This window comes from Diabrotica virgifera, chromosome 10 (genome assembly GCF_917563875.1).
Source record: "Diabrotica virgifera virgifera chromosome 10, PGI_DIABVI_V3a".
In the NCBI taxonomy this organism is placed as follows: domain Eukaryota; kingdom Metazoa; phylum Arthropoda; class Insecta; order Coleoptera; family Chrysomelidae; genus Diabrotica; species Diabrotica virgifera.
In genome coordinates this window covers 79,857,713-79,882,112 of record NC_065452.1, presented here as the reverse complement: position 1 = coordinate 79,882,112, position 24,400 = coordinate 79,857,713, and positions in this window count along the sequence as shown.

The window sequence follows — 24,400 nt, the reverse complement described above, 5'->3', positions numbered from 1 at the left end:
AGGGGTGCTTATTATGAGACTAACTTTTTTTTAAAGATTTGCCCCGGAACACCATTTTTCATTCCTTTAAAGGGATAGGGAAAAATCCTACTCCATCAGTAGGGTTTTTTATAAATACATATATATTATTTTTATTGCAACATCCCTGCGGAAAACTACCCCTATCCCTGAAAATAAGTTTGGCGAGCAGGTTTTTACAATTTTCTCATTACCTATATATTTTTTTGAAACAACGCTTATACAGAATTAAAGACCACTATTTGCTCTACAAATAAGGCCCTATGCATTTATTTCGTATAAGCAACCGTTACGGCACAGTGGCGCCACAAACCTTAGAAATGCTTTGGCGGGCTAAAGTTTTTTTTTTCGTCATAAATACTTATGACAAATAAAAGAACACACTGTCTGTTACATATTATGACCTATACATATTTTACTTTCTTTGCACTTTAAAGCCACAGTGATGGCCCAGAATCAATTTTTGCATATTTTCTTTATTCATTTTCCTTTTTTTTGGGTGGTTTCGGGGAAAATATGGGGTGAATTATACAAATTTGTAAATAATACTTGTACATGGGTAACCGCTGAAAGTTTTTTTATGCTAGCATAAGCGGTTCAAATGGTATATACAGGGTGAGTCATGAGGAACTGTAAATACTCCTACCTCGTATAGAGGCCCCTATGGGGAATAACAAATGACCATTAAAAAGTATCTGCTCCCATTGTTTAATAATATACAGGGCGAGTTTCGCATTTTGACGGAAATTTGTATTCGTCATAATTTTTGAACGGTCAGATCGATGTGTCTTTTATTTTGGTCAATCGTTACACTATTACCACCTAATCAACTGATTTAGTCAAACTAGAAAAAAAATCAGGTCCGGCTTTAAAAAATTAGTTCGTTTTGGTCTTAGAAAAAATTTCACCCTGTATACGCTTTTTGAAAACTCTAATATGAATTTTACAAATTAGACAAATAGGCCATTAAAATGGCATATTTATTTTTTTCCCCACACGATTACTTAATTTTTTATAAAAAAATCAAATTTGACTACGAATTAAAATTTTGGTAAAGTGAACCATAGATTTAATAAAATTAACTTTTATTACAAAAATTAATTTTTTTTTAAACAAATATTTAATTTATGTTACCACCCAATCAACTGATTTATTCAAACGAGAAAAAAATCAGGTCCGGCTTTAAAAAATTAGTTCGTTTGGGTCTTAGAAAAAATTTCACCCTGTATACGCTTTTTGAAAACTCTAATATGAATTTTACAAATTAGACAAATAGGCAATTAAAATGGCATATTTATTTTTCCCCACACGATTACTTAATTTTTTATTAAAAAATCAAATTTGTCAAAATCGCAATTTTACCATAAAAATAAAAAAAATTAAACAACGTTTTTCTTAAGATTAAAAGTTTCACCATTTTTTTTATAACACGTCTAGATCTAGAACTCCCCATACACTTCTCTTTGGACTCTATAGTTTAGCCTAGACGTGATCAAATAGACAAATTTTAAATTTTTTCACTTAATTTTTGCGATTTAACTTTGCAATTCACGAATCTGCACCTTTTATTTTTTTAAATTCATAACTTTTACGAGAAGAAGACTGAAAGTCTACAACAATTTTTATAGTCTTCACAATGGTAAGAGATATGTGCTGTAAAAATTTCAGAGAAAAAATATTAAAATGGAACAGAGTTGTAGCGAGTTACCGTGATTTCATTTTTTTTTCATTTTCAGGTTAAAATTCCCATTTTGACAAATTTGATTTTTTAATAAAAAATTAAGTAATCGTGTGGGGAAAAAATAAATGTGCCATTTTAATTGCCTATTTGTCTAATTTATAAAATTCATATTAGAGTTTTCAAAAAGCGTATACAGGGTGAAATTTTTTTTGGGATGAAAGACCAAAACGAACTAATTTTTTAAATCCGGTCCTGATTTTTTTCTAGTTTGACTAAATCAGTTGATTGGGTGGTAATAGTGTAACGATTGACCAAAATAAGAGACACATCGATCTGACCGTTCAAAAATTATGACGAATACAAATTTCTGTCAAAATGTGAAACTCGCCCTGTATATTATTAAACAATGGGAGCAGACACTTTTTAATGGTCATTTGTTATTTCCCATAAGAGCCTCTATACGAGGTAGGAGTATGTACAGTTCCTCATGACTCACCCTGTATAAAAAGGGGCTTTTTAAAATTTAACACCCTGTAATTAAAAAATGGACAATTGCCCTTAAATGAAACCTATACCAAAAAATCAGACATTTATTTGTGATTCATTGCCGCTGGGTTGCTTCTTGGTTCCCATTACGGTTAGGGAAAATATTTTTTTTTAAACATCTTTTTTAAAAACTTGTCAACTTTGGGCCGCCAGCTCCGCTAAACGGTGTGTGATAGATATATACTGTCGCGGAATAAATTGTAGGAAATATAGGCCTCTTCATATTTCTATTAGGGAATTTTTTGCAATAACGTACAGGAAGGGCTACGTTTCGCAAAAAACACAAACTACCCCCTTTAAAGGGATGAAAATGGGTGTTCCCGGGCGAAATATTTTAAGAAAAAGTTAGTCTCATTAAAAGCACCCCTTGATACACTAGAAAAAAAAATAAAACCGGACTTATTTGCGAAGTTCAACCTCTGTTTCCTACACTATATAACATGAAACGGTTTCGTTCTTCACAATTTATTTGTTTCATGTTTCACGTTTTGTGTTTCACTTTTCTTTGATATTAAAAAGCAATTAAAGAGCGCCGTCGACAGAAACGACCACGTCACTATCCATTGCCGACTATACAAATTTTATTTTTGTTTCATCGATTAGCATATCACATGAAACGGTTACTTTTTTTTTTTTTAGTTTATTTGTTTGATGTTTCACGTTTCATGTTTCTTTCATGTTTCAAAGACCGACCGCACATCAAAGAAACATGAAACGTAAATTACGTTTCATGGAAATAAACCACTGCTAAACAAATATACGTCCGGCCATTTATGAAACTCTCCGAAAATAAAAATGTGTCATGAGCATGAATTACACTAGTTTCATTGGTAGGCGGACTTTGAGATTTGTTTAGCAGTGTTTTAGTTTCATGAAACATGTTTTTCGTTTCATGTTTCATGTTTTTCGTTTCATGTTTCTTTGGTGTGCGGCTTGGCTTAGGCAGGCCGCACATCAAAGAAACATGAAGCGTAAATTACGTTTCATGGAAATAAACCACTGCTAAACAAATATATGTCCGGCCATTTATGAAACTCTCCGAAAACAAAAATGTGTCATGAGCATGAATCAAACTCGTTTCATTGGTAGGCGGACTTTGAGATTTGTTTAGCAGTGTTTTCTTTTCATGAAACATGTTTTTCGTTTCATGTTTTTCGTTTCATGTTTCTTTGGTGTGCGGCTTGGCTTAGGGTCCGTTTCGAAAACCTATGACACTTCCGGGGCCCGGAGTTAAAAAATATTCCCTATAAGCATATCAGAAGGGTGCCGTGCAAAATTTTTTGGCAGAAATTGTTTAACAATTTTTTATAGCAAATCCAAAACATCACCTTTTTACCCACGAAAACATGTTATTAGCATTTTTTGGGTCATCTTAAACAAACAAACATCTGTTATTTCTCTCAAAACTGATAGATTTCGAGTTTTAAGCGTTTTTAAGTCTGAAAAATGCGAAAATAAGCATTCGGAGCTTGAAAGCTCATGTGTAAAATATTATTTTTGAGGTTGTCAAGTGCCTAAATTGAAGTTTAAACATTCAATTTCAAGAGTCTGATGAGTACTCGGGGCTTATTTCATTTTAGACCGTTGTTATTATTGGCGTATTTAATTAGCACATTGGCAATAATGAATTAAATAAATAAATAAATTATTAAAAACAAGCTGTTAATAATAATTTATAAAATTTTAATAAATGTCAAGTATTTGTTGGGAATTTTTCGCATAAAGTGCGACGCGGGGCGGCTTAAAAGTCGAGTGGAGGCGCATAATTAACAGTTAAAAAACAACGGTCTAAATTGAAATAAGCCCAAATTATTCACAGGAATCTTGAAATTGAATATATACATTTTAATTTAGGTACTTGGCAACCTGAAAACTAATAATTTACATGAGTTATCAAGCCTCGAAAATGCGTATTTTCGCATTTTTCAGATTTTAAATCGCTTATAACTCGAAAACTATCAACTTTTTAGGAAAATTATAAGAAACCTTTTTGTATAAAAGCACCCAAAAAAACCTAAAAATATATTTTTTGGGCAAACAGGTAATTTTGAATTTGTTTAAAAAAATTGTTTTGCCCCGTACCCAGGACCCCTTCTGATTTGTTTAACGGGACATTTCTGAACAGGAATCCGCAAAGTAACCGAATCAGAACATTTTTCATTCGGGAGCGGCCTCACAACATATGGAAAGGAAAACTAATATGTATTTGATTATTTTTTGGCCACTGTAGAGTTTAATACTTTCCTGATACAGTAAATAAAATATAAATTCATTGTGTATTGTAGTAACACAGAAGTATAATAAGTATAACAATAAGGGGAAAACTCTTTACAAAATTAAATTATCAGTCAGAAAAATAATAAACAATTTTTATTATGTACAACCTGCAGTAGCGTACTGATAGATCAGCGGGCCCTGGATCCAGTTGGAATGCGGGCCCCCGCCCAAAACATTAAATATAAATCATCATATATCACAAAATATAGGTATCATAAAAACTCAAGCTAATGCATAGTCCATTTACTCACGGTTTTTGCTGTACATTTTAAAGAACTGCTCGGATTGAGATGAAATTTGGCATACACATAGCTAACATGTCAAACAAAAAAAAAGTGATAACTATTGTGCCGATGTGCGCTTCTGCCCTAGGTATGTTTTACCCCTTCTCGGGTGAAAAACATACGCTCAAGATAAGTCCGGCATTGAATAAACTGACTAATTTTAAGCAGCCTTTAAGTTCTATAGAGTTTTTCACTAAGTCAATACTTTTTGAATTATTTGTGAGTGAATATACCTTACCTATGTTCATTTTTCAAAACAAAACACATTTTGAGACGGTTTTTCGCAAATACCCTCAAAAAGTAAGTATGTTATCGAAAAAAATATTCTTAGTAAAAATATAGCTTATAAAAAAAGTGAAAAATATGGTGTTAAATATACGGAGTCTTTAAACCCAGTAGGTCATGAAATGTAGGTTCTTGTTCGTCAAATTCCAAATCGAATATTTCATCGTGAAATAATTAAAAATGAATCAATTTTCGAGAAAAAGTCATCACAACTTTTTTAATATATTTTTATCATTTTTTAGTTTCTAGCATCAATATTAACTACGTAACGCTCAAAATAAAGTTGGACACTTTTTTTGGTAAACAAATCGTAAAAATCACCCCCTAATTAGCATCCTAAATGAAATTAATCGTTACCGCTTCACAAGTTACTTGACTTATGTATTGCTTATATGATCTGTAAGTTTTACCGCTTCAAAGAGCTCATTTTTAAAAACAATTTGGTTTTAAATTAAAAAAAAATTACAATGTGAAAAAATTTTGATTTTTTAAAATAACTTTATTAATTATTGGTGATACCAAAAATCTTAACTAGTATAAAAAAATATAGGTTTTGCTATTGTGAATATTTTGGATGGTTATAAGATATGTCTTATAGCCTTCAAAAATGGACACTTTGAACCAACGAATCTTACATATCTTATAAACAATAAGTAACGTAATACGTGAAGCGGTAATATCATTTCGGATGCTAATTAGAAAGTGATTTTCACGACTTTTTTACCAACCAAAATAAAGATACCAACATTATTTTGATCGAAATTTACTTACTTTTGATGTTAGAAACTAAAAAAAAAAACAATAGACTATTAAAACAGTAAATTAATATTTATCCTATCGTTTTTCAACTCACATGATTGATCACTTTACGCCAGCCGTTTTTATAAATAATGAAACTCAAAAATTTTCTACATTTAAAATTTCAGACATAATTAAAAACCTCATTAATATCGGAAAACTAACACAGCTTTTAAAAAATGAACAAATGAATAAAATTTATATCAACAAAATAGATTCTGAAATTGCATAATATGATGCATTTATAAATAAGTTAAATAATTACATACAAACCTCTAGAGAGTTAAAACGCTTAAAAATATATCAAAAAAACCCCTGGATATCGGTGGGGTTGATATCTTTTATCAAACGACGAGATTTTCTTAAAAAGAAATTAGTGTCTATATAAGTGTCTTGTTATCCTTACCACTATTGTCTATATTTAGAATTTAATTTCAATTTTTAAGAATTACCTACCTCTATAAAAGTACAGGCTGAATGATGACGGTTCAATAAACACCAGTATCGAGCCTATTGTATTGGGATCATTTTTATGGCCGTATAAAACTTGCAATGCATATTAAAAACTTTGTAGTTTACCTACATCTTATTCATGAATCTTGATAATATATGAAGTTTGGCACATTCCTCCCCACTCGCCCTGTATACAGGGTGTCCCGAAAAGATTGGTCATAAATTATACCACAGATTCTGGGGTCAAAATTAGGTTGATTAAACCTCACTTACCTATATACAATAGTGCACACAAAAAAGATATAGCCCTTTAAAGTTACAAAATGAAAATCGATTTTTTTTCATATATCGAAAACTCTTAGAGATTTTTTATTGAAAATGGATATGTGAAACTTTTATGGCAGCAGCATCTTAAAAAAAATTAAAGTGAAATTTGTGCACCCCATAAAAATTTTATGGGGATTTTGTTCCCTTAAACCCCCCCAAACTTTTGTGTACGTTCCAATTAAATTATTATTGTGGCCCCATTAGTTCAACACATTGTTTTTAAAACTTTTTTGCCTCTTAGTACTTTTTTGATAAGCCAGTGTTTATCAAGATATTTTGAATATTGTCGAATCCACCACATATTTGTATATGGTTACGTATGATTATTGACACCTGCTAATAATCTGAAAATTTATTTATAACTTACATTTTTAGGTAGGTATATTTTGAAAAAGAAGCCACATCTCGATAAAAGGTGACTTATCAAAAAAAGACTAAGAGGCAAAAAAGTTTTAAAAACACTGTGTTTAACTAATGGTACCACAATAATAGCTTAATTGGAACGTACACAAACATTTGGGGGGTTTAAAGGAACAAAACCCCCATAAAATTTGTATGTAAATATATTAAAAAAAAGCCGCATCTCGATAAAAACCGGCTTATCGAAAAAATACTAAGAGACAAAAAAAGTTTTAAAAACGTTGTGTTTAACTAACGGTAGGGGTGGACAAATTTTACTATAATTTTGTTTTAAGATGTTGCTCCCATAAGAATGATACATGTCCATTTTCAATAAAAAATCTCTAATAGTTTTAAATATATTGAAAATAATCGATTTTCATTTTTAACTTCAAAGGGTTGTAACTTTTTTTATGAGCACATTTTGTACTAAAGTAAGTTAGTTTCAACCGAACTATTTTTGACCCAAGAATGTGTGGTATAATTTATGACCAATCTTTTCGGGACACCCTGTATATATTGCTTATTTCCTGACCGTGAATTTTTAAATAGTTGGTTTTTAATTCCTGGGTTTGCGGTCTGTTATAAATAAAACACTTGATTTTGCTTAAACGTTTCGGTTATTTGCCATTTTCAATAAGCACTTTTAATTATTAAACATTACACTATTAACAAACATATTTTATATACAATACACGTAATATTTTAAAAAATTAAAAAAAATGCACTTCGTGTTTCTCTAGGATGTTATGAGAGAATGCCAGGCATGGGCATATGGTAAAAGCACTTCACAACGGTTTTGGATGTTGGTCGTAAAACCAAAACGATAATATACAGGAGATCAAGTTATAAAGATAAATAATATACGAAAGAAATAAATCTGACTAATGTTTAACGTTCAATAATAGGAGCAAGATATTTTGCAGTTATGATCTGAGTATGTAGCTCGAAATATGAATACTGAGGTGTGTATTTTTTTTGTATTTCTTTATATGGAACAGAGGCTTGAACGCTAAAATAAGGATATACGTAATAAGAACAGAGTATTTGAGATGTGGGCATATAGAAGATTTTTAAAAATAACCTTGGTTGAAAAGATTGAGACAACCACGTTTTGTAACCGGAATGAAATAAAAAAAAAATGAGATATTAAATACAATTAAAATAAGAAATTTACATTATTTGAAATCATGTTATGAGAAATGAGATATATGTTTATGTAGATCATTATATAGGAAAATATACTGGACAGAAGAAGCTTAGGACGCTGACATATATCCTGGCTAAACAAAATTGATGTAATCATACAAAATGCAACTCTGTGGAGTTGTTATCAGAGGTATCTTTTTCGTTACGTGATACACAACTTTGCTAAAGTACAAAGTAGTTGAATTTTGAGAATTTGGAAAATTTTGGATTTTGTTTGAATGTGAAAGAAAGAATGATTTAATTGGTGAATCAAAAATGATGTAAGGGATGAGGAGACGGAAATGATTTTGAAGGAAAGGAAGATAGCAGTTGCTGTTTGACTTCAAGTAGCAGTTCCTCTTTTTTCTTAAACACTATTAAAAGGAAATGTATTTTTTTTAACTCAATTAAGAACCCTGAGATAAGAAAAACATATATTTATTAATCTGACGTCTAAAATAAAATTTATTAAATATTCTTTTTGTTTAATTTGCTAATTGGATCATAATTAATTTGTTTATTGTTTTATCTAATTTCAAAATTACAATATCATATTAACTGTCCCCCAACGTAAAGGGCTGGGAAGAAGTAAATAGTGTAGGGTGAAACAGGAGTAGAAGCATATATGTCATATGATTTGATATTCTTCTTTTTCTCTAAAATTTAAAACAATTGATACGGGTGAATTCACAAATATTCTACAGATTTATTTAAAGGCATTTAGTATATTTACAAATATTTGATAAAATTCGTGGAAACTTTGATCGAAGTGAAAGGTTTGCTTTGGTTTCTTTTGTAAAACAAAGTTTTTTTGGATACTAGAAAATTTGTCTAAACGAAAAATGTCGGTCACAAGAAAACAAAGTAAAACGCAGGAAAGGAAAGAGGATAACCATGAGGAAGAAGTAAATTTAGAAGTGGAATCTGATAATGAACAAAGTGACACTGTAATTGAGGAAAAACAAGAAACAGGAATGTTAGAAAAATTAATGATGATGATGAAAATGATGAATAAAAAAAAACACAACAAATGATGATAAAAACACAACAAGAAGAAAATAGAACACAGCAAGAGAGGACACAAAGACAATGATGAAAGTACAACAAGAAGAGAATAAAACAATGATAAAAGCGCAACAGGAAACAATGATGAACACAGGAATCAATGATGAAAAAACAGCAGGAAGAAACGAAAACAATGATGAACACACAGGAATCAATGATGAAAAAAAACAGCAGGAAGAAACGAAAACAATGATGAAAGTACAACAAGAAGAGAAAAGAACAATGATGAAAGTACAACATGAAGAAAATAAAAAAATGACAAGCCAAATAGAAAATAAATTAGAGAAATATGAAAACGAAGTGAAAGGTTATCTACAACAAATACAAAAAGAAGTCGATAGAATAGCGGAAGAAATAAAACTAGAAAGTCAGAGGAAAACAATAGAAAATTTACAAGAACAAATAGAACATGTGGAAGAGAAGACATAAAAAAAATAGGAACCATGGATGAAAAAGATGGAAAAGAGACTAGACAGAACTTTGCAAAAAGACAAGTTTGAAACAAATAAGGAAATTAAAGAAATCCAGAAGATTGTAGACGAAATGGGAAAAAGAAATGCTGTCCGGGAAAATCGAGAAGGTATCATACAAACTTCTAGTGACATTAAAATCAAATTTGGTGGGGACGTAAGAAAACAACATCCAGGGACTTTCATTAGAATAATTAAAAATCAATTTCAACACATCAGTAACTTTGAAGATTGCAAAGAAGCTATCAGAAGTTATTTAACGGATGGAGCATCGCTGTGGTTCGAAATCAAGGAAAACACATTAGTCTCATGGATTGATTTTGAGAAGAAATTTTTGAAATACTTTTGGGGAAAAACAAAACAGATTGAAATTAATAATGAATTACAAAATGGAAAGTTCGATGAAAGGAAAGGAATGTCAGAAGAGAGGCATGCTCTACAAATTTATAACAATGCACAACATCTAGAATATAATTATTCACAAGAACAATTTTTGGAGTTGATAGCGCGTCATTTTGATGAAACCATGGAAGATTATGTGACACTACAAAACTATCGTGATATAGACAGCCTAGGCAAATTGTTACAGGTGCGGGAAGCACGTAGAAAAGAAAGAAATGAGCGGAGAATTCACGACACAAATCGAACAACACCACCTACGAGTAGATTTCAAAATAACGACCATTTCAATAGACCACAAGATAAATTTAATAATAATTTTGGAAATAATAGGCTCCAGGAAATTCCTGAAAACCATAGACAAAATAGAAATGGTAACACTTTTAATCATAGACAAATAGACCGAGCTGCAGGAAATGAAAGGAATAGGAATATTTATCATGAAAATAATGGGAATGGACAACACCAAGTTTACAGGGATGACTATTATCATGAAAATAATAGGAATAGACAACACCAAGTTTACAGGGAGGACTATTACAGATGTGGAAACAACAGATCACGAAGAAAAGAGTTAAACACCCACACGAATTCATCAAACTAAATGGAACATGAAAACAGGAATCGAACATGAAAAGAAGCAAATTTTAATAAATCAGAAGTCATGAATAAAGCAAGCATATGTTAAATTTTTTTTATTTCGTTGCGTAGATACATTGGTGGAGAAAATTAAATTAATGAATAATATATATAGTTTGATTTTATTTAAAATTATTTCTTGTTTATAGATAAAAAAAAATTTGTATACAAAAATCAAAGGTGGGGAAGTTATTATGATCTGAAATGGTATATAAAGAAAAATGTATAGAGAAAAGGAAGAAGAAGAGAAATTTGTAAAATTATGTTATAGTTATGGTATGTCTAGATTTATGATTTAAATTTATTGTATTGGTGTAGTGTAAAAGAGACTTTATAAATTATATTATGTTGGTGTAGTGTAAGAGACTTTAGATTTATTTTTGAACTGGGATTTCCAAATTATGTAAACCAGTGGATTTTAAGAACAGTTTAAGTAAATAATATGTTGCATTGAAAGATGACTTATCTACCTACCTTTTTCAAGGATTAATTTCTCTTATCACGAAACAGGTCAATTCCGAAACAGGGGTATTAGTAGAAAGTGTAAAGCTTTTGTTTCGCAGGATTTATACTTAAGTTTGGGAAAGTAGAAAGTAGTTGAATTTTGAGAATTTGGAAAGTTTTGGATTTTGTTTGAATGTGAAAGAAAGGATGATTTAATTGGTGAATCAAACATTCTGGAAGGGATGAGGAGACTTGATGAGGAGGATGATTTTGAAGGAAAGGAAGATAGCAGATGCTGTTTGACTTCAAATAAGAAAATATCGAATCGAAAGAGGGTGCCGACAAGTTGTTTTTAATAAAACGGGGCAAAAGAAATTTGTATTGTTGTGAGTAGTGCAAATAAAAGTGTTGAAAGTTGTGAGTTGTAGTATGAAAAAGTTGCAGTATTTGTAAGTAGAAATAATTTACTATTCTTGGAGCGAAGCATAGCTGAGGAGAATTTTGGCCCAACAGGAGCAATAAAGATGGATTAGGAGTTTGTCTAGAGTTTGATTTTTATAAGCAGAACCAGAGAAGGAGTTTGTTTGATAGCGAACTGTCTATAGTTTTTGTTTTTATAAGCAATACCACTGAAGGAGTTTGTTTGCTAGGGAACTAATTCAAGCACATTCGTTTCAAAAGGTACAGACAAAAATTGTGAAAAATAGACATTGATGAACTAATTTATTTATTTATTTTTTTAATTGTATATGCACCAAACTGCTTTAGGGAAACATTTATTTATAAGGTATTTATTTCATGTATGAAAATCTACAGGTATTTGGTCATTATATTTTGATTTTATTGCACCAATTGATTTCTTTTATTTATTTCCTTCAACTCCTCTTTTTTCTTAAACACTATTAAAAGGAAAGGTATTTTTTTTAACTCAATTAAGAACCCTGAGATAAGAAAAACATATATTTATTAATCTGGCGTCTAAAATAAAATTTATTAAATAATCTTTTTGTTTAATTTGCTAATTGGATCATAATTAATTTCTTTATTGTTTTATCTAATTTCAAAATTACAATATCATATATATATATATATATATATATATATATATATATATATATATATATATATTTGTACAAATATTTTCGACCGTACTGTGTTATAGTGGTTTGAAGTTTCAGCAATTCGGTCATGTGAAATAAAAGTCTATTTGTTATTCAAACCACTATATATATATATATATATATATATATATATATATATATATATATATATATATATATATATATATATATATATATATATATATATATATATATATAAACAAATGAAATAGAGAATGCGGAAAAATCCCCTTACGAACAATTCACACATCTACTACTTTTTTTTTTCCGCATTCTCTATTTCATTTGTTTGTTTTCGTACGAGTGGTCGTCCAAACCAGTACCTGTGGATCTTTTGATCACTGAGTGTGTTTCAAAGATCTACATCTTTTGTTTTTTCATATATATATATATATATATATATATATAGTTTTTGGTTATTGGGTTATGCAGCAATTGATAAGTGTACTCTTTTAAGTCTTTATTCCGAGCTTTCGTTCATGATTATGAACATCGTCAGGGTGCTACAATTATATTATATATGTGAGACAATATGAAAATATGTATATAAAATTATATGTACTTATAACTTATTGAGGATATTTCAAATAGGTGGTCATTAAAATGAGATTTGTACTTATTAAAATGGTCATGTAATGTCTTGATATAACAAAATTATTCAAATTAAGGTTTATAATTTAGTTCAACTTCAAAATCGACGAAATATAAAATGACACTTGGACATTCATGACATGCGAGTTATTTGAAATATCTAACAAAATTTTTTTTAAATATGATCAATTTAGTAAACGACCAATAAGGGTCAATGATAAGTATGAAAGTATTTTTTAAATTTTATAAATTACTGTTGAAATTATAAATTAAGGTAAAATTTAAAAATGAGTAAGATTTATTGATCAAGGTTAATTAAAAGTTTTAAATTATTTATACAAAAGTAATTTATAAAGTTGTTAACAAAAATTAATTTATACAAAAGTAATTTATAATGTCCAAGTGTCATTTTATATTTCGTCGATTTTGAAGTTGAACTAAATTATAAACCTTTATTTGAATAATTTTGTTATATCAAGACATTACATGACCATTTTAATAAGTACAAATCTCATTTTAATGACCACCTATTTGAAACATCCTCAATAAGTTGTAAGTACATATAATTTTATATACATATTCTCATATTGTCTCACATATATAATATAATTGTAGCAACCTGACGATGTTCATAATCATGAACGAAAGCTCGGAATAAAGACTTAAAAGAGTACACTTATCAATTGCTGCATAACCCAATAACCAAAAACTGTACATTTACTGTCAGCAAAGACTCATTGTCTTCTTATATATATATATATATATATATATATATATATATATATATATATATATATATATATATATATATATATATATATATAATAAAGATTTTAGTTTAGATTCTAGTTCATAATATACTACCTCTTTCTGTCATAATTGACAGTATATTGACATAATTGTCTCTAATACCTTTCTGTGAGACGAATTTAAAAGATTTTAATAATTAGTGATTTTTTTAGCATAGTTATTTTTATTATAGTTCCATATTTTTTTTATATTTGTTATATTTTTTAATTTTTAATAACATTCACTGCAATTCTTTTTGTTAATGCCGCTTTTTTACACATTTATAACATCGTTGACTAAAATCTCAAACTGGTGAGTTGTTTTTTAATACCCAGTTTCACTATTATACCTTTAATATTATTTCAGCGTCCCTGATGATGTTAACGACTGTTAACGAAATATTGGAATCCTAGAAAAGAGTACTCTTTTCTACGATTCCAATATTTCGTTAACAGTCGTTAACATCATCAGGGACGCTATATATATATATATATATATATATATATATATATATATATATATATACATCATGTTACCATTACTGCGTCCGTATAACAAAGCGATCTTATTGCGTCTCCTGGAAATACAAGGAAAATTGATAATTTTCCGACGAATATTTGTTTAAAATTTAATTTCTAATATGGAACTATACTTTGTTTTATTATATTTTAATTTTTTAAATATTCGAATTTTCTTTTATTTTAAACCATTATTGCATCTTTATAACAGGCGGCTTTGTTAACTCCGTATATACCTCCAACCATACACAGTTGCGTCCATTCAATGTTGCCAAACTGAAGGACGCACTAATATTTAGAAATACATTATACATAAAATAAAACAAAAAATATATTAAATTACCGGTATTTGAGCTTCGTAGCGAAATTGTAATATGAGTTGGAATTTTCGAACTGCTTGTTATATTCAATTATGATATCTATACCATTTTGATACAATTGTGATATCTACATATAAAAATGATCCTTATTTATTGAGAACGTATTAAGTAATATTTCATTTATTTATAGTTTTATATAGTAAACTCTCTCTTAACGGACACCTTTCTTCGCCGGACACCTCCTCTATACGGACGATTTTTAAAACAAAAATCATTCGGCGATATGTGAACCTGTACTCTTTAACTCCCTTCAACGGCCTGTGCAAATGCGGACAGGAAATGGAAAAATAAAAATTTTTATCCAAATATTTTACATTCTAATGTTATATAATAAAGCTACCTATACTAAATTTACAATCAAGATGCAGTAGAATTAAACAAACCAAGACACGTTAAATTCTACTAGGAGCACTTACGAAACATAATTTACAATGTATATACATTGTAAATCCCAAATCATGATTTCCAAAATTTATACATTGTAAATTATGATTCGGGAGTGCTCCTAGTAGCATTTAACGTGTCTTGGTTTGTTTATTTCTACTGCATCTTGATTGTAAATTTAGTATAGATTTATTATTTCAAATCAATACAGATGTCCATGAGATGGGTGATATTTGATATAACTGTTTACGTTAGCGGCACCAAGTAATAAAAGTTTGATATTTCCACTTTACATTAACAAACTGTAAGCAAAGCAAGCAAAATAATACATTTTACTAATGTCCTGTGTGTGACCGATGACGCGAATGCCGATGCCAGGAACATTAAATTTTATGATGAAGTTATTGTATTTTGTCTAGAATACAATTTTAACGGAAATATCAGATGAAGCAAAATATTCAAAAACTCAACTTAATTTTGATTAATTTTCGTAATAGATTTTATCTGAATATCGACCTATGTAAAATTAGTAAAACTGAAATAATTTTAGTTTTGAAGGTTTTGCAACGTAAATAATATGGCGTCCACCAAAAGGAAGTTTTTAGGTTTGAAAGAAAAAGTCGATATGGTTCATTATGCAGAGATGCATAAGTTAAGTGTTAGAAAGTTAGCAGAAAAATTTGGAATTGGAAAAACTCAAGTTAGTGAAATTTTGAAACATGTGATTAAATTAATTAATTTTCTGAGAGCGGAAACCTGGAAGCGAAAATAAAATTTTTGAAAACGTAGGGTGCTGCATGAGACCAAATTGTTTTCGTTTTCGATTGGTTTTGTAAAGTGAGGTCTAAAAATATTCCTGTTTGTGGTAAAATTATTCAAGAAAAAGCATTAGAAGTTGCAAAGGAACTAAGTCTCGATATTATGAAAGCTTCTGGCGGATGGCTCGAGAAACTTTGTAAGCGTCATAATATTTCCTTGAAATCCATATGTGCGTAAGCAGCTGCTGTAGATTTATTAGTGGTTTCTGACTGGAAAGAGAAACTGCTCGCTCTCTCTCCGCGAGACATTTTTAACGCAGATGAGACGGGATTATTTTTTAGAACATTACCCAACAAAACTTATACCTAAAAGGAGAAAGATGCACTGCAAATAAGGCTTCCAAAGAAAGAGTCACAATACTATTTTGCACCAACATAATAGGGGACAAAGAAAGGCCACTCAGTAATTGGAAAAAGTAAAAAATCCCGTTGTTTCAAGGTTTCACACATAGAAAAATTACCTATCGAATGGTATAGCCATAAGAAGTCGTGGATGACAAGGGAAATCATGACAGACTGGCTAAATAAATTTGATAGAAGAATGCAGAGGGAAAATCGAAAAGTTCTTTTGTTTCTAGACAATGGTACGTCTCATCCACAACTTGTTTTATCCAATGTTAAAATAATATTTCTACCACCAAATACTACATCAGAATGCAACCCCTGGATCAATGGATTATAAAATGTTTTAAAACATACTGCCGACAATTTTTGATTTGAAGGCTACTGTCGTCAATGGACGAATATGATTCTACAAAGGAGATTAAAAAGTCTATAAATATTACCAACTCCTTAATTTGGACCGTAAGTGCATGGAAGCAAGTGCAACCGAAAACAATTAATAATTGCATCTAGAGATGAACCGAATATTGTGTTAACAGAATCATTTGTGTAATAAATTATTCTGAATTTTTCGAATTATACAGAAAAAAAATTGACGGACAAAAATATATAAGGCAGTAAAATTCCATGCTTCGGAAAGGGAGAACGGCTATTCATCTATGGGAAAAAAATTTGATAGAAATGCTCTCATAGCGCAACAAAATTTATATATATTTAGGTATATACATAGGTACTTCTTGTTGTGAACATTAACAATACAAAAATAAAATGCATAAATAGACCTAAACTTTTTTTTTCTGAACATATTTAAAAACAGGAAAAATTTAATAATTTATTTGATAAGCAGTAATCAGATTGTAGGTATAATTATGAACAGAAGATAAAGTAATTTAAATGAGGTTCTTTCATTCCGCCATACCTAACCTGAAGCTAAACTAAGGATTTTAAATAAATAGCCATAAAAAAAATGAAACATGACCACATATAAAATCACCCCCTGGGATGTCTTAGAAACCAAATGATATACAATATTAAACTCAACTCCACCATTTAAGGAAATACTAAAAAAATACTAAAGCAGATTTTAATTATTTTCTTATTTGTCTTTATATGCATTTTGTATAAAAATTTTGATTTTTAACCAATCTTTGTTGTATATTATTTTTTTAAACTTTTACCTAAACTCATCACACTCTAGTCTTTTAGGGGCTTTCTTTACTTTTATATGATTTTTAAAGTACTTTAATGTTACTTCCTTCTGTTCTTTAGTCCACGGGACGACTTTCCTAATAATTTTCTTTTTTAATTTGGGTGCAATTGTTTTAATTAGTGTATTATCTGCATTGCTATTACTGGTCGACATTTCGGTACCCTTGCTATTTACTAAATCATCCAACATATCATTGTCACCCTCATCACTGTCATGATAATTAAGTTCCAGAAGATTTTCTTCCGTATTGTCATCTCCTATGTCATCTATAGATTTTTCTTTGTATTGGTCTGCTCCGCCTTTTTCCATAACCATCAACAGCTTGGAGATTTTAGCTGTTGGGTAAACATCATCTGGGAGGCGATAGGAACTTCGATGAACACAGGATGTATGACCCAGAAAGGCTCTCCTCAAACATCAATGAAATATCGAATCAAATGAGCAATCTAATCAAAAGTCTATCTACCATAACAACGAAAAAAGAGGTATTGAAGAAAAATACATGTTATGCCACCTCAAGTACCCAAACTGAAGAGCCTCAACATTTCGAAGAAAGTCCAGAGCAAAAATCAAAAATTACAGAAGATAAGTGTCACTTTGTAGTTACACCCCTATACAAGTGGTTCACTATATTAAAGAGAAGCTAGGTATCAAGGAATATATAAGACGTTATATCCTCCTTAAAGACGCTGACACAACAACTGGTTCTTCATTCAAAATAGAATCTAGAACATCTATTAACCTATTACTTAATAAGGGCATTTGGCCACCTGGTGTAAACATTAAATGGTCTATCGAATCTTCATATTTCGAACCAACGCTTTCATCTGGGTCACATAAAAATCCGAAGAATATCAGAAGAGGTATTAGCCTGGAAAATTCAAATAGCAGTTTATGCAACAACAAAGATGAAGTTCAGAGCACAAACATACATACAGACAAACAGGCCATCGAAATTTGCAAAACTAAGAATCCGTTCCATACCCATATTAATTTCATTAAGAAAGATACTTTAGAACCATCTACTAATCTGGATCCATTGACCCCACGAAGAGTTAGATTAACCAATAACTCTAATAGTCGATATCTGTTAGCCAGATTAAGGGAACCGGATATCTTAAAGGCCATTAAACTTCATATTGCTTTTCTACACGACCAACCTGCATTAGTATTTTATGATGGGTATACCAACACGAGTGTTAAACTGTTTCTCGCTTCCGAAGGACTTCCTACAAAGAGTGAAGATCTATGAAAAATTCTTCTAGATTTTAATGATGCTTATGGAATTGGTGCAGATGAGGTAGACGCTGATCTTGCTGCTTTTAGGTCTTTTCTAACTTCGGAAAAAATTATTCACCTGCAAAAATCAAGGGAATGCCACCGAAACTACTATTCCGCTGCCTCTCCAAGACGAAATTTTTAAACATCACGACGTGTTCTGAGGGACTAGAATCCTAAAATAATTTTAGTGATAACAAATTTAGCATTGTTCTGATTAATATTCGTTCTATAAAACTGATGAATTATTTCTGTTTCTAGAGGAATTAGGGTTTCCACCGATAGTTGCGGTTACTGAGCACTGGCTTGAAGTCAACGAGCCTTTTTTTGTAGAAAAATATTCCACTATTGCTAGGTATGACCGTCTAAGTTCAGCTCATGGAGGCACCCAAATTCTTTCTACAAATAATGATTTTTCTCTGGTAACAAAATATGACTTTCTATTAAGTGAAGCATTTTTTGAGTTTTCCTTAGTTTACAGTAAGAACCTTAATCTTTATATTATTTGCATTTATAGATTACCTGACTCTTCCGTGGAACTATTATTTCAGAACCTGCTAAATTTGTTAGATGACCTGCCTCATAAAAGCAGAAAAATTCAATGCGGTGACTTTAATAATAATTATCCTGCTACTTGTGCTACACAAATATCCCTGGTCAACATATTTGAATCATATGGTCTATCAATGCACATTAATTCTCCTACAAGGATTACAAAAACTTCATCTACCATAATTGATTATATTTTCTCAGATTTCTCACCCCGTGATGTCTGCGCTACAACTGTTAATGCGGGACTATCTGATCATGAAGCGGTTTATACGAAGTTTATAACACCTTTAGCAAGTCCTCCTCGAAAACTCGACGTTAAGCAGGATTTTTTCCGGTCCTAACTTTCGTAAATTCCAAAATTTATGCTTAACCTCTGAGTGGCATTTTCCTTCTATGGACGTCAATTATAATTTCAGTGATTTGTTGAATAAGCTTGTCTGTATCTTCAATAAAGCATTTCCTTTAATCAGAATTAAGCCAAAACATCGCAAACCCTGGACTACCAAAGGTGTCCGCATATCAGCCAAAAATATGCGTTCACTAGTCTACATCAAGAAATTTACTACCAACGTCTCTGTTACTGAATATATCACCAAGTACAGGGCAATCTATTTAAAACTTATAAAATCAGCTAAAAAAATTTACTATCAAAATCGTCTCAGAAGCTCTAAAAGTGTTGCAAAAGAAACTTTGTCCATAATAAACGATCTTCGAAATAAAACTCACACAACTCAAACATTTTCCCTTCCAGACCCAGAAAATCTAAATGAATACTTTGTTAATGTGAGTAAAAATATAACATCAACTATTGTGTCACAACAAGATCCCATTTCCTATCTCCCTAAGAAAGGTTTCGAATTCATTCTTTATAAGACCGGTTGATAAATCTGAACTGATCCAAACAATCAATAGTATCAAAAGCAACTCTTCCTGTAGTACCGATGGACTATCCATAAAAATTTTCTCAAATCTCCCAGACAATGTGTTTGGAGTCCTCATCTCTCTAATTAATAATTCTTTTGAGAAAGGTAAATTTCCAGAGTGCCTAAAGACGGCCATCATTATTCCTCTTCATAAGGATGGTGAAAAATCTAATGCCTGCAATTATAGACGCATTTCATTACTACCGGTACTCTCCAAAATTATTGAGAGATTCATAAAAGCCCGACTTATTTCCTTTCTCGTTGATAACAAGATTTTATCACAAAATCAGTTCGGCTTTTTAAATAATAAATGTACCATCGATGCCATGTTTTCTGTACTACATGAGGTTTATCAAGCATTAAACAATAATCTGCACACTGCCACTGTTTTTTTGTGATTATGTCAAAGCTTTTGATTGTGTAAATCACGACATTTTGATCAAAAAACTAGATTTCTATGGAATTCAAGGTATTTCTTTGAACTGGTTTCAATCTTACTTGGATAATAGGAAACAACGGGTTAGAGAAAATGATACAGACTCTAGTCTCAAAAATGTTGTACGTGGTTCACAAGGTTCATTATTGGGTTCTCTACTTTTCCTTATCTTTACTAATGACATCACTAGTTTAAAAAACGATGGAAAAGTTTTTCTTTTTGCTGACGATACCAGTATCATTTGGAGCAACTCAAATATCGCAACTCTTCATGCTACTATAACTTCTGATCTACTCACAATAAAATCCTGGTCCGATTCTAATTTACCATCTTTTAACGTAGATTAGTAGCATTATCCTATAAAGGAACTCTTCAACCCTTACCTCTTTATAACAGCCAGATCAGTATCGTTGATTCTGTAAAGTTTCTTGGTATTTTTTTAGATAGCAACCTTAAATGGTCCCTTCATATCGATGTGTTAAGCAAGAAACTAACCTCAGCTTGCTTTGCAATAAGATCTGTTTCGAAGGAAATGAATTTAGCCTCTTCCAAAATAACATACTTTTCATTGTTCGAGTCCCATCTTCGATATGGTCTGCCTTTTTGGGGTTCTGGTACAGCTGCCCAATCCGATGTTGTTTTGAAATTACAAAAAAGAGCAATAAGATATCTGTTTGGCCTCAGAAGAACAACACATTGCAGAAGCTACTTCAAAGGTCACAGGATTCTAACACTACCTTCTTTATATGTTTTAGAAACTGTTTGCTTAATTCGTAAACATCTACATGTCTTTCCAGCAAGACCTAGACATGACTATTCCACCAGAAATTCTACCTTTGACATCTATTTACCGATCCCGTCCAGTGAGTTAGTAAAGAAATCTATATTATATTCTGCAAAAAAACTATACAACCATCTCCCTCTGCAACTTAAAATGACAAAAGCCTATTTATCTGAAAGACCAATATTATTCAATAGCAGAGTTTCTTAACCAATAACTAAGAAATTACAGTATTCTTATGTATAAGTAGAATCTTAATCTATATTTGAGTGTCATATGCAACAGCATAACTTATTAAATTTGTTAAGGTAGATTACGCAATTTGCAATTTTTTTTAATTTTGCAATATACATATTGTTAGGGTACTGATTTTTATTTCACTTTATTATGTTTAATTTATATTGACGATTTGTATAATTTTAGTAAATTGTATTTATTATTGTTTTTATTTATGATTCTTGTAAGCTTTGTCTATAAAATTGTTAAATTGTTCATGACATCAAGGCATATTTCTATTCTATAACCTTGTTTTAGGCACTCATTTAATATTCGCTTCCCACGATTCATATTGATAGTAAACTGTTTTTAAGAAAACTATTTTCTTAAAAATCCACGTACAATACGGATCTCAAATATGTATATCTATTAAAGTAAAAATAGATAACAGAGTTGCCACATTTCGGAAGCAATAATATGCGTGATTTGTCAAATGTATACTTGGAGTAGTATATTATCTTAGCGCCAACACGGAAAATCGATGAACTAACAATAAACTGGTTGCTAACATTATTGCGTCCTGATACAAAATTTAAATCATAAAATATATCTGTCATCTGATTATATGTTGCCAAATTGAAATTAAAAAGGAGAAGTTTAAATATTTTGTCAACTTACAGAGTAGCAATGATACTTGAAAAACTACAGGAACAACGAAAATTATGGCTTGACATTATTGCGTCCGATATACGGACGCAATAATTCGAAGGTATCAATAATGTATGTAATTGGGATGTTATCAGACGCAACAATGATAGAATGATGTATATATATATATATATGTGCATTTGTATCCTTTTTGCCTCCGCACATACAACAGACGTCCATCGCTCCACCAAAACTAAAGGTAGTATGTGCACATATAATGCATCATTAACCTTATTTTGATGTATAATATAAAGGCAAAGAAAGAGGGGTAAACATTTATTAACCTAATTTTATACAGTTATTTTATTTGTGTAGTTCGTGTTTGCCTCCATACACTGAACGTACTCTATGGCCTCATTTGCATATTTTATATGATGTTGCAAGTGCGGGTCCAACTCTGTAGATGTTGCCAAATTTATCGTTTAATTATCGCGATTGCGACATATGATTCATACTTATACTTAACTTTTTCGTATTTCTAGTTTGGAATTTATTTGCACCCCCTCTTTTAGTCTTTCTGCCTTTTTATTAGGTACTGTACAGTTCTTCGGTTTCTCTTTATAATCTTCGCAACTTTCTGTTGTATTTTACCTTCTCTGTTATTTTTTAATGGTATTGGTATTGATAAAAATTATTAATGCGTAATCGCTTTCGCCCGGTGGTTTCCCGAGTTGTACGACCTTTTTTCGGTGATTAGCAAGCTAATCGAGTGACTAAAATTAAAAATCTTATAAAAAAATCAACTAAAAAGCAAAAAATAAACAAAAATTGAAAAAATCTAACACATTCGTTAAAGATAAGCGTGGGGCGAAAACTGTTTATTCGATGAACACGCTTTACGCTTTTCTTTGACGAATGTGTTAGATTTTTTCAATTTTTGTTTATTTTTGCTTTTTAGTTGATTTTTTTTATAGGATTTTTAATTTTAGTCACTCGTAACTAAAGAAAATCGTTTCTTAAAAAATTTTCTTTTCATATTTTTTTATTTTTTAACTTATATATTATTGTTCAACTTATACAGTGGCTCACGGTAAATATGGTCATTCGTTTGAAATATGTTTATTGCAAAAAATATTACATTATTATACAGGGTGAGTCACCACTAACGGGACGGAAGATTACAGCGAAATGGTAAAATATTTGAGAAAAAATTAAATTGAATAGTTTGTAAGTTGATAAAATCTACATTTTAAAATTATTTTGGAATATGCAGGGTGCGCCAATAAATGGCGGCGTATCAAAGTTATATTTTTTCTTATGGAACACCCTGTATTTTATTGCATTTTTTAATTATCCGCAAAAAATAAGGTATAGTTTCATAAGGTTTCCCTATACCTATGTACAGAGTGTTCTGAGTTATGTTGACTTTTCTTAAAATGTGAAGTTTAAAAAAAAGGCTTATTCTCAAGTTATTTAAGAAATTATCAAAACATTACTTTTAGATCTAAATAGTTGGATAATGGTTGAATGTATTCCATGATTAATTATTATACATTTGTCTACAGGGTGTTCAAAATTTACAGTTTCATTATTGGAGTATTAAATGGAACACCATGTATATTAATAAATAATTATACTTAACAAATTTACCTCTTTCGAATGGTATATGGATGTCCTATACCTAGGTGTCATAGTTTTTGCGTAATTTACAATTATTTAAATTCTTAATCTGTAAATCGATTTTAAAACAAAAAATGTAGTTAATTAATGTCATTGTATGACATTTTCAGTTTATGACAGTCTGGTTTGGTAATTATCAAAACTATAAACATCCGTGTATGAAATTCAATTTTTTTTTACTTAAAAATGGCTTTGGCAGGGCCAATTACATTCAAATTTAATTGTTCCTAAAAATGAATAATCACGCTATCTATGAAAGACATGCTAGACATGCTACTTTGCATTGGGGAATATTTTTAAAATTGTCTCTTAGCTTCTAAAGTTTACGCTTAAAAGTATCCTGATAGAAGACACACAAAAAGGACGTTTTTAAGAGATTTCTCGATAGATTCTGTGCTAATGGTAATGTTGCATAGATACGAAAAGTTAAATAAAAATAAACCATTTATTTTTTATGACG